Source organism: Heterocephalus glaber, unplaced genomic scaffold, assembly GCF_053883595.1.
Source record: "Heterocephalus glaber isolate CG9 unplaced genomic scaffold, H.glaber_assembly_v1.0 deba00001813, whole genome shotgun sequence".
NCBI lineage: Eukaryota > Metazoa > Chordata > Mammalia > Rodentia > Bathyergidae > Heterocephalus > Heterocephalus glaber.
The window spans coordinates 2,998,495-3,010,853 of NW_028258484.1; positions in this window are offsets into that span (position 1 = coordinate 2,998,495).

Sequence of the window (12,359 nt, forward strand, 5' to 3'; positions counted from 1 at the left end):
GGTGTCTGTTGCTGCATAACAAACTATACACTTCAAAATTCAGAGGTTTTAAAATCATCCATTTTACTATTTTTCTTGCTTTCATGGGACAGGGACTCAGCCAGAGGCTCGGTTGGGCAGTTCTTCTATTTCATGTGGTTCCAAAGTTCCAGGAAGCCTAAGAAGCCAAGTCCTAAGAACCTTGCAGCTTCTGCCCAGCCTTGTGTTGAACCCAGAGCCACCAGGGAAAAGGTCCATCTGCCCTGAGGGCATCATGTTAGAAAAGCCTTGTGTAGGAACTCTGTTCAACATTTCCAGCTGAGCCCAGTCTTCCAGCCATTCCCACCAAGTGACAAGGCATGTGAACCTGGCCACCTTGTACCTTCTATGATAGTCTGCCTGCTTCCAGAATCTCACCACGTGACCTCTGTAGACTCCACATGAAATAAAAGAATGGTCAACTCAGCCTCTGCTTGAGTTTTTATCCCATAAAAGCAAGAAATATGGTAAAATGGATGATTTTTAAGCCTCTGAATTTTGAGGTAGTTTGTTATATAACATTAGACATCTGACTTCAAAAAATTTATGATCCAGTTGGATGACAAGGTACAGGGATTTTTTTTTTTTGGTAACCCAGGATTGAACTCAGGACCTTGCAGTTGGGAGGCAGGCAACGGAACCACTGAGCTAAATCCCTGGCCTATTTTTTTTTTTGGTACTAGGGATTGAACTCGGGACCTTGCACTTTCGAGGCAGGCGCCAGAACCACTGAGCTAAATCCCCAGCTGTACAGGGATTATTAATAGTAACAATATAAGATAGTGTATGAATGTATGAGTAGTAAGGACAATTCAGGATACAGGAAAGGAAGAGATTCCTTTGGATTATGATGATGACGAAAGGCTTTCCAGAAGAGATGTGATTTCAGCCATATCTTTATGTACAAGAAGGATGGAGATATATAGAGAGATAGTCCTGAGGTGTTCCTGGAAGTACAGAAGTAAAGTGAGAAAGGTGTTGGCAAGCCCAGAGCGTAGTTTAGGTAGTTCCTTTTGGTTAGGGCAGAAGATTTCTATAGTAGAAGAATGTGCAATTATAATGCTGAGTTAGTTAAGCTGAAAATAGGAAAAATGCTTTGCCTGCATGTTGTGACATAAGAACATCTGGAGGGCTTTGGTCTTCAGGTAATGGGATAAAATGGTGTTTCAGGAAAATCAACGTGAAAATGTCATGTCTCTCTTTTATTTGAACTTCAAGAGGTCCGCCCATGGTTCTAGAGTTCCAGGATTTGGAACACCCGCTCACACTTAGCCTGTTTGTTTTCTTTGTCATGTGATAAAGTTGGAACACATCCCCCTAAAGAGGATTTCTGGTCCATCCACCTTGATGAAACTTAATTCCTGTGTCTGGAACCATTTGGGTCTCTGTGGCCCTCTTCATCAGATTGCATAGAATGATTTTGCCATCCGTTCTACCAGACCGTCAGTATGCCCTCTCTTCCTTCATCCTGGTCACCCCTGGTGTGTCTTGTGATCCTGTTTTCTCCTGAGCCCTGTCACCCCTATTGTCTACTCCATTTGTACCAATGTGCATGTGCTACTTTGCATGATTGGTGCCCACTGTGAATATGTTTCACTCTCCCTACTGAACTGTAAGAGCTGGTTAAGAAGCCTTCATCATCTCTCAGCTGCTCCCTCAGCTTTGTATACATCATCTTCAGTGTTGCCTAGGAAAATCTTTCTAAAACACAGATTTGATCTGTTAGATATGGCAAGTCTTTTGATAGCTCCCTGATGCCTCAAGAACACAATAATACATCCTCATCTTGGTAGACAGAGCCCTCCTTACTGGCCACTTCCTTGACCAATTTTCCCCATCCTTACTGGAGAATTGCAGCTCTCTTCACAAGGGTCTTACATCCCTGGCCTTTCTGTACACTCTTCCTTGTGCTTCAGACACCTCCTTCTGCCTCGGGCCTGACCAGTTGCAATTAATTTTTTAAGTCTCAGATCTGACTTCATCTGTCTTGGGGAACACCTTCAACACCTTCCCTGGATTACAACCCCCCTTCCGTCTCCTCTAGCACCTGTCACTCCCTCTTGGTTCTCCTTACAGGTGTCCCAATTCTCTGTCCACCATCCTGAGGGCAAAAATGTGTCTTTCATCCTTGAAGCATCCCAGAGCCTGGGACAAAGTAGGTGCTTATTAAATATCTGTTACCTTGAAATAGATTCCATATAACCAACTCACTCTCCCTATTTGGCATTCCAGAAACTGAGAATTATCTGAAATTTGACTTTTAGGTAGTGAAAAACTGCCCTCAACAGTGGAACCATCCTTGATGAAGGAGTCGTCACTTGAAATCAATGCAGAGGGTTACATAACATGTCTCCTCTTACAGCACATTCACAGTCACTTTTTCTGTGTTCACAGCCGCATACTGGAGTACAGCACTGACATCGTCACTCTGGTTGTCTAGACAGGGACACTGATCTTCAGAGAAATTGGCTTTTTTCCCCAATTGAACCAAGGTGATTAGTGGTAGAATGGGACAAGGACCAAGCTACAGTCACATACCGCCCTCCAGGTACCTGTTCTATCATCCTGCCTTTTTGACCCAGAGAAGGCCTTGTCACAGATAAAGAGGATACCTCTGGATTACTTCCACTATGGGCAGCTAACAACTGCTCTAGTGACCTCCGACCAAAGTCTGAGAAACGCCATCTCAACACCTCGGGGTTTGCACTCTAAGACCTTGGATCGAAGCTGAACAGACAGAAAGGATGACACTTCTTAATTCAAAAGCTCCAATGAGCTGAGAAACACAAGCATTTTTGTGGCCCCCTCTAGGATCTACAGGTGGAAGGATATTGCCCCAGGTGCAACAGAGTTGGGAAGGGGGTCTCCCAGGAAGCTTCCCTCTGTGGAGAGTGTAAGCAAATTGTTTGTGTAGCCATAACATCCAGGAGTGGGACAGGGGGAGAAGGGTTTTGTCTAAGAAAAGCCAGTGTATTGTAAACAGGATAAAAGGGGCTAGAAAGCCCCACTTATCACTGACTAATGTGTCCCCTGGTCATTGGGGAGCTAGATCCCTACCAGCAGCCATGTGTGAGGGAAAGAGAATTCCTGATTAACCCCATCATCTGTGAGCAGGACTAGGGCAAAGGTCTGGCCTTTTCCCGTGCTAAATGCTATTCATGATCATTAAGCATTCACAGGGCTCAGCACAGTTTCTAGAAAGCTGAAGAAGCTTTCTAGAAGCTCCCCAGACTGAAGAAGTGCCTTCAGTGCCCCTGTTCTTTAGAGCCACCTGGAACAGGAGGTACATATTAGAGAAAGGTTGGGGGGAGGCAGAGGTGATGTGAGTATGGGGAGACTTGCAGAAAAGAGTAGTAATCTCCTGGTCAATGGGCTGGCTTCATTTAGACTTGAAGACTGACTGAGAGTTGTCTCTCTAGCCTCTTATGAATAATGCTCTCATTCACCCCTTACAAGCCCCTCGTGTGCAGGTTTCTTAATTTATAAAGGACAACTGAGGTTCCAAGGGGTAAGTAAAATATGCAAAGTTACACAGCAGGTAACTTCAAGTGAGTTCTGCTTTCCTCTGACTATACTTCACCTCTCCAGGGAGTCTTCCATGGTCAGAAGAGATAGCCTTCTCTGTCTCTTCCTTTGGGGCCCAATTTTCGTGGACCATTAAGATACAAAGAAGTAGAAGGTGTTCAGGACTGTGACACATAGAACCCAAGTTAGATTCTGCAGTTTAGTCCCTTTGGACAGATTACATAATTCCTCAGAACCTCAGTTTCCTATCTAGAAGATAGGGATAGTAATTTCCACTTTATATATTTCACTAAGTTGACAGAGGCTTAAATAATTAGGGAAGTGAAAGGGCTTTGCACATGATTTGAGGGCTTATTGTCATAGTGGTTGTCCCAGGAGCCCTGACAGGTTCTTGCCTCTAGCTTTTTTTTTTTTGGTACCGGGGATCGAACTCCGGTCCTTACGCTTGCGAGGCAGGCAGTGGAGCCACTGAGCTAAATCCCCAGCCCTTGCCTCCAGCTTTTGCCCCCATCCCACCTGCCTCTCCAGTCATATTACCTTCAGACTCATTTGCCCCAAATTCCACCGTGTACATGCCTTCTCCTGTTTAGGGACCATCAGTGCTCCCTGCTATTGCTTGCTTGGGTTTGAACTTTGTCTTCCCCAGACTGGCTCAACCCCCACCTCCAGTCTCAGTCTCCATTTCCTTGACAGATGAGACCAGAGATCCTTCCTGGGGTTCATTGAATCTGCTCAACTAATCCAGGTTGGACAGGCAATGGATTAAGGGATTGTGCTCAGAAATCAATCCATTTGCATGTTGTGTGAGGATCCTTTACCCTAGAACAGGGATAGCTAACCTTCGAGAGCTTTCAGTGATACAAAAAGCCCGCTGCAGCACCTGTGTCAGAGGTTTGCCACCACTACCCTAGAACATGAGCCATTTGCATGCGATGCTTTGAGGATCTGGTGTACTGGAGAGCTCAGTACTCAACAGGGAACTGACATGAGTATGGCAAGCCAGTGCAGCAGGGAGATTATTTGTGGCAGGAGACAACCTTGTGGGACCAGGAAAAGGTTGCAACCCTAGCAGTCCTCTATTCTACAGCCCCATAGGGCTTGCTCTGAACATTCTTGGAACCCCTGTGTCATCCCCATTCATCTCTACTGTTCCATGGGTCCTGAGGGTTTCAGGAATGGGGTGGGAGGCAAGGTGTTGAGTAACTTCCTTCTGTTCCCTTGCTATCCAACAAACTCCAAACCCTGCATCAGCTTACATATTTCCCCACAGGGAAATAGGCCTAGAGAGGGGATGTGACCTGGCCACATCTCAAGAGTTCAAAGCCCTGCTGGTACCTGCATGTCCTGACTCCAGTCCAGTGCTCACTTCCCCACCTCTCTAGTGATACATATGTTATGGTTTATATCTAGATGTCCTCCAGGAGTCTTCTGTCTCACAGGCAGGGCTTTTGGAAGAGGACTGGGCCAAGAGAGCACAATAGCTGACTTGCTCTTAGCAACTGGGGCCTGCTCAGGGGAGGCAGGTAGCTGGGACAGTGACTTGAAAGGTTTTATCTCCTCCCCCAGCTCCTTTCTTCTCTCTGTACTTTCTGGATGCCATGCCATGACTTTCCTCCATTATGCTCCCTGCCATGCTGTTCTGCTCTGGAGCCAGTTGACCATAGACTAAAAGCATGACCAAAATAAATCTTTCTCCCTTTAAGTTGCAGGTGTCCTGAATTTGTCCTAGTGATGAGAAAGTGACTAAGACAACATGGTAGCAGGGGAGGCCCTGCAAACAGGGATTTCAGAACCACAGACCTGGAACCAGAGCTCAGAAATTTTCCCCTCACCCAGATTGCCTTGCCAGATGGAGGAGAAGCCCAACCCAGACTGAAAAGTCTCCAAAAAGGAATCTCTCCACCCTTCTCCAAGCACCCAAGCTCACTGTGCTTAGTACCTTCCACTTGGTTTTGTACACCCTTGGAATGAAGGTTCCATGGCCATGGGCTAAGTCACACTATCTAGACCTGTACTGTGCTATGGTGGTGAGCCACACGTGACGCTGAGTGCTTGGAACCTGGCAAGGGCAAATCGGAATGGGCTGGATGTACACAAAAACCCTCACTCTCAAAGGTTACAAAAAAAATACGAAATAACTCTTAACTTTGTATGTTTTTTCAGCTTCAAAATGATTCCTTTAGCAGGGGTCACAGGGCCTCAGTGGTCCACAGCTGAACTCCTGGCTGTCCCCAGGGTGGTGTCGTAGTCCCTGCTACCCATGGGACAAAGGCTCCATTTGACATCACTGAGCCACTGGCCTGTCCCTTTCCTTCTCCCACACTCAGCCCCACCTAAGCCAGCCCTTACACTCAGTTCTTCTCATCCAAGAGTCGGGGCTTCTTCCTCCCTTGCCCTACTCTCAGGCCTCTGGGAGACAAGCTGGCGATAATTTTTCAGCTTTGAAAGGAAAGTGCCCAGGCCCCTGAGGCATGAGGAGAGAAGAGCCCTCTAAAGAGAAGACCAGACAGCAGGTATGCCTCAGAGGCCTCCTTCCTGCTGCAGGCCATGGGGCCCATATGTCCTGACACTGACAGGCTTCCTAGCATAAGTCAGACCTCACAGAGTGAGGGGGCATGTGAGGAGGAGGGACATAAACTTCCACAGGATGGTGGGAACTCATCCATCAAGAACCAACAAACAGCAGAGCCATAGCCTGCCAGGATGGTTGGCTTTTAAAGAGGTCTTCTGTAGCTCACCACCCCCAACACCTTACCTCCAAGAATCAAGCACATTCCAGTGGTGGGGGATTAGTGGGACTGCAACCCATCCTAGGCTGGCCCCCAGCCTGCTCTCCCACTGTTCTGGGACCAAACTCCCCTCCCCCCATCCAGGAGCATTTTTGTCTGTCCCTGTTTTAAAGCAAATAGCACACACATTTGTTACCTTGCTTTCATTGAAATCAGGGGAGCTGAGTTGCACTGAGTGTCTCCAAGCCTAGTTTATGCCAAGAGCTGAGGCTGGAAAGTAGAAAGGACCCTTAGACACTAGCAGAGGTCCATAATCCGCATGGAGCCCAGCCCCAAACCTGGCTTGCCCTCCTGACCCTCAAGGGCCCACAAGTTCTGATGAATACACTAGTCTTGATTTTTCTACCACTTCACTTTCCAAAATTCCAGTTACCTGAGGTCAACCATAGTCAAAAAATATTAAGTGGAAATTTTCAGAAATAATTTATGTTTTAAGTCACTTTTACTACATTATATTGTTATAACTCTTCTTGTTTAGTTACTGTTTTTCATATCTTACTGTGCCTAATTTAGAAATCAAACTTTGTAATGTCTGCAATTTCTTCCTTCTTGTTTTGTACTGGGGATCAAACTTGGGACTTTGCACTTGTGAGGCAGGCGTAAACTTTGTTATGTTTGTATGGATGGAGGTATATATAGTACAGTATATATAGGTTTTAGTACCATCCATAGTTTCAGGTATCTATGAGGGGGACTGCTGTATTCACTGCCACAGTCTGTCAGGAGGGACCAGGGCATGGACTTTCCCCATCTTTTTCTCTCTGAAGAGATTCCCACAGGGAGCCTATCATCCTGAAAACAACAGAGCCAAGGATACCAAGCCTTGGCACTTGTTCAGAGAGGCATCAGAAAGGTCTGTGTTCGAATCCTAACTCAGCCTCCTGCTCACTATTGTCCTTGGCAGGCTACTTGAATTATTTCTTAATTGGTTAGTGCTTCTAATGTATCCCTGTTGTAGTACAAAGCCACCTGGCCTTGCTATCAGGGAACTGGGTTGGACCAATAGTTTGTTGCTGATCCTTGGAGAAATTTAATTGCTTTGACCTTCAGCTTTCTGACAAGTATTTTGCAAGGACTAAATGAAACTGTATATTTGGAAGGACTTGGAATAACATAATGCCACTGTTAGATGGAATTTATCCCTCTGTCTTCTGCTTTCCCATTTCCCCAAGAACCTTCATAGCATACCCTTGATTACCTAACCACGGTGTAACTGTGATATCTCCCAAATAATGGACTCTAGACAGGACTCTGTGATAATGCTTGGCATACACATGGTGGTCAAGCGCTGCTTTTATTTTTGTACCTTTGGAAGGCAGGGCTGCATGCCACCTAAGAGCATTAATGCTGTGGCCTGAATTCAAATCTGGGTTCTGCCATTTACTACATGGGCAATCCTGGGTAAGTTGCTTAACCTCTCCATGCTTCAACCTCCTCGTTTGTGAACTGGGTATAATAATAGCACCTTTCTCAAAGGTTTGTTGGGAGGTTTATATTTATTCATATTTATAAAGGGCACGTGATAGTGTTACAGGAGTGTTTGGGTAAATAAAACTTGTCTGCCAACTTCCTGGGCCAGCAATGGTCATTATCCATCTGTTGGCCTGATTTGGACTTTTTGCCTAATAGAAAAGGAAAGTCCTTGCTGACCCTGTGTCCCACCTCACCCATACCCTGGCCCTTGGCCAGGGCCTGGAGCACCTTCCTGGGTTGGGTCTCTTGGGAGTGGAGGCTGGGATGGGCTGGGAGCTGCTCCTCACTGCTCAGGAAGGGAACAACAGGCAGGGAATGATCTGTAACCGCCCAGTGGCAGCACAAAGGTGGCGCAGGAGGAGCTTCCTCTTCGGGAGGAAGGGAGAAGGTCAGCAGCCCACATCCGGCCCTGCCCATTCCTCCCAGATGCTGTGGAAAGATGGCCTGGCCTCTTCGTCATTGCTGGGTGGGGTCCTCTTTTCTTCACGCTGGGGCAGGTCCCTTGGAGAACCTTGGTTTGCAGAGCTGGGCACACACAGCTGACCCTTTCCACCCCCAACAAACACTCAGTACAGGGAGTACAGGATGAAGCAACTAATTGACAACTGAGCTATCTGTTTTACTTTCCCCTGGGCTGTCCCAGGCTGCAGAGGCCCACTATCTAGATGTACAATGTCCATAGGGAACGGTGACTTAGTTCCCAGGTCCATTGCCCTACATAAGGCCATAGTTTTCCTTCTCTCCCATGGCCACAGATGCTACCTTGCACCAGGGCTTGCTTTTCATTCATGTGTGACATATACAAAAGGAATCAGCCTATGGCTTTGCAAAAGGATAATACTGTACCTTCTAGCTATTGCCCACTCTTGCTGGAGAGAGTTATAGATTCTGTGACACAGGCTGGCTAAGCTCATTTCACTAGAGCAGTGCAGTTTGTCCCTTTATTCAATGTAGAAACAGGCTTGGAACATGTGGAGACCTGCTGCAGTATGCCAAAGGTGGCTCCTCTACAGTGGGGTTGGGAAGCTCCTGTTCTGCATGTTGGGAGGCAGAGGTTCATCCAGGAAAGGAGCCCCAAAGAGATGGGAATGATTTCCCTCAAGGAAGAGGTAGAGTTCTTCAGGACAGGCTGGGCAAGGGGGTTTTGCTGAGATCTTTCTGGTAAGGTACAATTGTTCTAGTCAGCTCCAAGTACAGCTAAGCCTGTGTCCATGTAGAGGCTTCAGGAAGGTCTCCTGAGTTAATAACTTTGTTCCTGTTCAGTCCATTCTGACCTTGATCAAGGATACAATGAGAGCCAGAAGAACAGATGCTGGGACACAGTTGCTGTAAGAGCTAGTGAGTTCCATCCATTCATCCATCTGTCTATCTATTTATCCATCCATTTGTTGAGTACCCATAATGAGCCAGATTTTGTGTTGGAGAGTTGAAATCCATGGAGGAAAAGGTTGTGGCACTTATTTCCAACTGTTTTCCAGTAAAGGAGATAGCATCACTCAGCCCTACTGAGGTGGCTTAAATGAGAAGGAAATGAGATTATCTCACAAAACAAGAAGGACAGAGGTAGGGAGGGATTCTTATAAGTCAACTGGGGCTCAATAGCATTGAGATCTCAGATTTTTTCGGTCTTTCTGCCTGACCATCATCCAAGTACCTGCCAGGTCACCTCAGGGTGTCAATGTGGCTGCCACACATCCACAAACTGCAGGCCAACTTGTAAATAACTGAGGCATGTAAGAAATAATTTCTTCTTGTGCTCCTTTTTAAGAGAGGAGATCTTTCCCATGATCCTTAGCAGATCCTCCCTTCAGCTGTCATAGCTAGCTGTATCACCTGTCTGTACCCAAATAAATCTCTGAGAAGGGAAAAGGGCTTAGCACACCTGGCTTAGGTGGGTCAGAATTTGCCTCTGAAGTGGAGGTGGAGATGCCTTCCCTAAGGGATGTTAGCTGTGTGATCAAAACCAGGGTTTTCTTTATCAAGAAAGGGGAGCTGACTATCAGGTTGGCTACTCACAGTGTCTGCTGGCTACAAGATGAAAGATGGAGCATACTGTGTTTGTTTCCTTACCCCAGATGAGCCTGGTAAACCCACCCCTGGTTTTCTCAGCTCCCTTCTCTGCCTGTTTGTCTTTCTCCTAGACTGACTGCTTGGCCACAAACTGCTCCTTGTTTGTTGTTAAAACAAACTTTTTTAACCAAGTGGAAACTTCCGACTATAGCATTTTCTTTCTCCCTCTATCCCAGCCTTACACACACCATTGGGTTACTCTAAACCCTACATCTTCAGGGAAAAGTAAATTCCAGCACACTGTCCCTTTTCTGCCCCAACTGCCCCCCATCCATTTCCTAAAAAGTTTACATGAGTAGTCAGACATCTATGAGCCTCCACTTCTCATAATTTCTTCATATTTACAGCCAAAGATTGGACTTGACTTTGGCAAGGAGAAAAGACACCCAAACTCATGCACTCCACCCCCCATTGCCTACCCAGAAGGAAGATGCTTCCAAGAGCTGCTTGCCTGATGAGATCCATAGCAGACACGAGGAGGGGTCCTAGTGGTAAATAGCCTCCTCCATCCAGTCCAGAGACAGTACCTGACCACTGGGCACTGAGAAGGGAACCAAAGGATTTGTGGCAAATGACTAAACCCTCACTCAGTTGCCGTAAGCATGAAGAGACACCATAACCAGATATTGTCCTTGGGGATCTGACATAGGAAGCCTAGAGAATCTTCCCATGATGCTTGCTGCACTAGATCCAAAATCAAGGCCTCTTCTCAGAGCCATGGGCTCTGTAACAGGCCTTGCCTCCCTCCAGGTTTTACTTGTATCACTTCCTGGTAGCTTCAGCTTCAACTACACTGTCCTTGCTGTGCTTTAAATGTGCTGAGCTCATTCATACTCTGGTTCCCTCTATCTCAGCGGCCTTTCTCCTCTCTTAGTTCAAAAGCCAGTTTTTCAGACATAGTTTCCTTGGATATCTATACAGGGTAATCCTTTCATTTTTACTTTCATTGTTGTATAGCTGATTAGACAATACACTGTTAGTGGTTCATTTCTTTGTTATCTCTCTCCCCAAAGAATGCAAGCTCCATTGAGGGCAAAACTTTGGACTACCTTGATCCCCACTCTGTTTTAGAGCACAGAATATAGAGCTTGATTTGTAGACGGTGTTCAGTTATGAATAAGTTAGATGTATCACAAGCCCAGGTCATGTTTCTGGCATGATATGCAAAGAAAAAATACATATGTCTGCCACCAATATGCTTGACAGAAGTTAGCTGGAGTGGTGGCCTCTCCACCCTTACATGTCCTGCAAAGACAAACATACTGGAGTGAGTTGGCCCGAAGAAGCAGGTATAGACTGTCTTATAGATGACCTCTCTTTTCCTTTTTCCTCATCTTCATATGCTAAGGCTGATTATACTTCCAGAGGGCTTGAAAATGAGCAATGGTTGAGTGGAGGTTGTGACACTATAATGCTATCCGGTTACTATTACATCTAATAATAATAATCCTGGGGCCGGAGATTTAGCTCAGTGGTTCCGCCACTTGCCTTGCAAGCACAAGGATCTGAGTTTGATCCCCGGTACCCCCCCAAAAAAAGGTTTAAAAAAAAATCCCTACACATGCCTGAGGTACCAGGCACTGTGCTGTGTGGACAACATACAGACCACACAGAGGAAGACTCTGCCTCCTGTGGAGGTCAAGTGATTTGTTCAAGGTCCCTGAACTAGCAGGGGAAGAAGCTGAGGTTGTGACCTTATACTTCAACTGGAAATCCCATGCTTTTAACCATTCCACAGGACATCTACCTATGTCCAATGTGGGGTCACTGTTAGAATGAGATAACAGTCTACCCACCTAACACAGCTTCTAGCATGTTCCATATAACTGTTTTTAATTGAGATATAATTCACACACAATAAAGTTCACTGTTTCAAAGTATACAGTTCAGGACAGGGGATTTAGCTCAGTGGTTCCACTGCCTGCCTTGCAAGCGGAAGGACCTGAGTTCGATCCCCGGTTCCAGAAAAAAAAAATTACGTACACAAAGTATACAGTTCAGTGAATTATATTCACAGAGTTGTGCAACAGTCACCACTATCTAATTCATTACCTTCCCCTGTAACTCATACCTCATCGCTTCCACTCTCTGCTCCCCCTAGTCCTAGGTAACCACTAAGATATTTTCAGACTCTGGACCATCTGGGTGCTGGTGACTCTGTGGCATTAACATTGGAGGCCCCTATGATTGCAGCTTTCTGCACTAAGTAACCACAAGGCTGTAGATGTTGGCCAGAACTGGGCAGAGAGGAAAAGAAGAAACTAAGCCAGAGTCTGCCCTGTGCTCCCGGGTTGTGGCCTGAGCCTTGCCCATATCCCAGTAGGTTCAGCACAGCTCTTTCTCTTCTCAAGTTTCATCTTTATCCAGCAACTTCCTCCTCTGGCACATCAACCAGCATGTGGGTACTCTGCAGCACCCCCAGGAATCTCTATGAGAATCACAATCTGAGCATTTTACTTAAAACTGCAAAGACCCAAAAGTGGT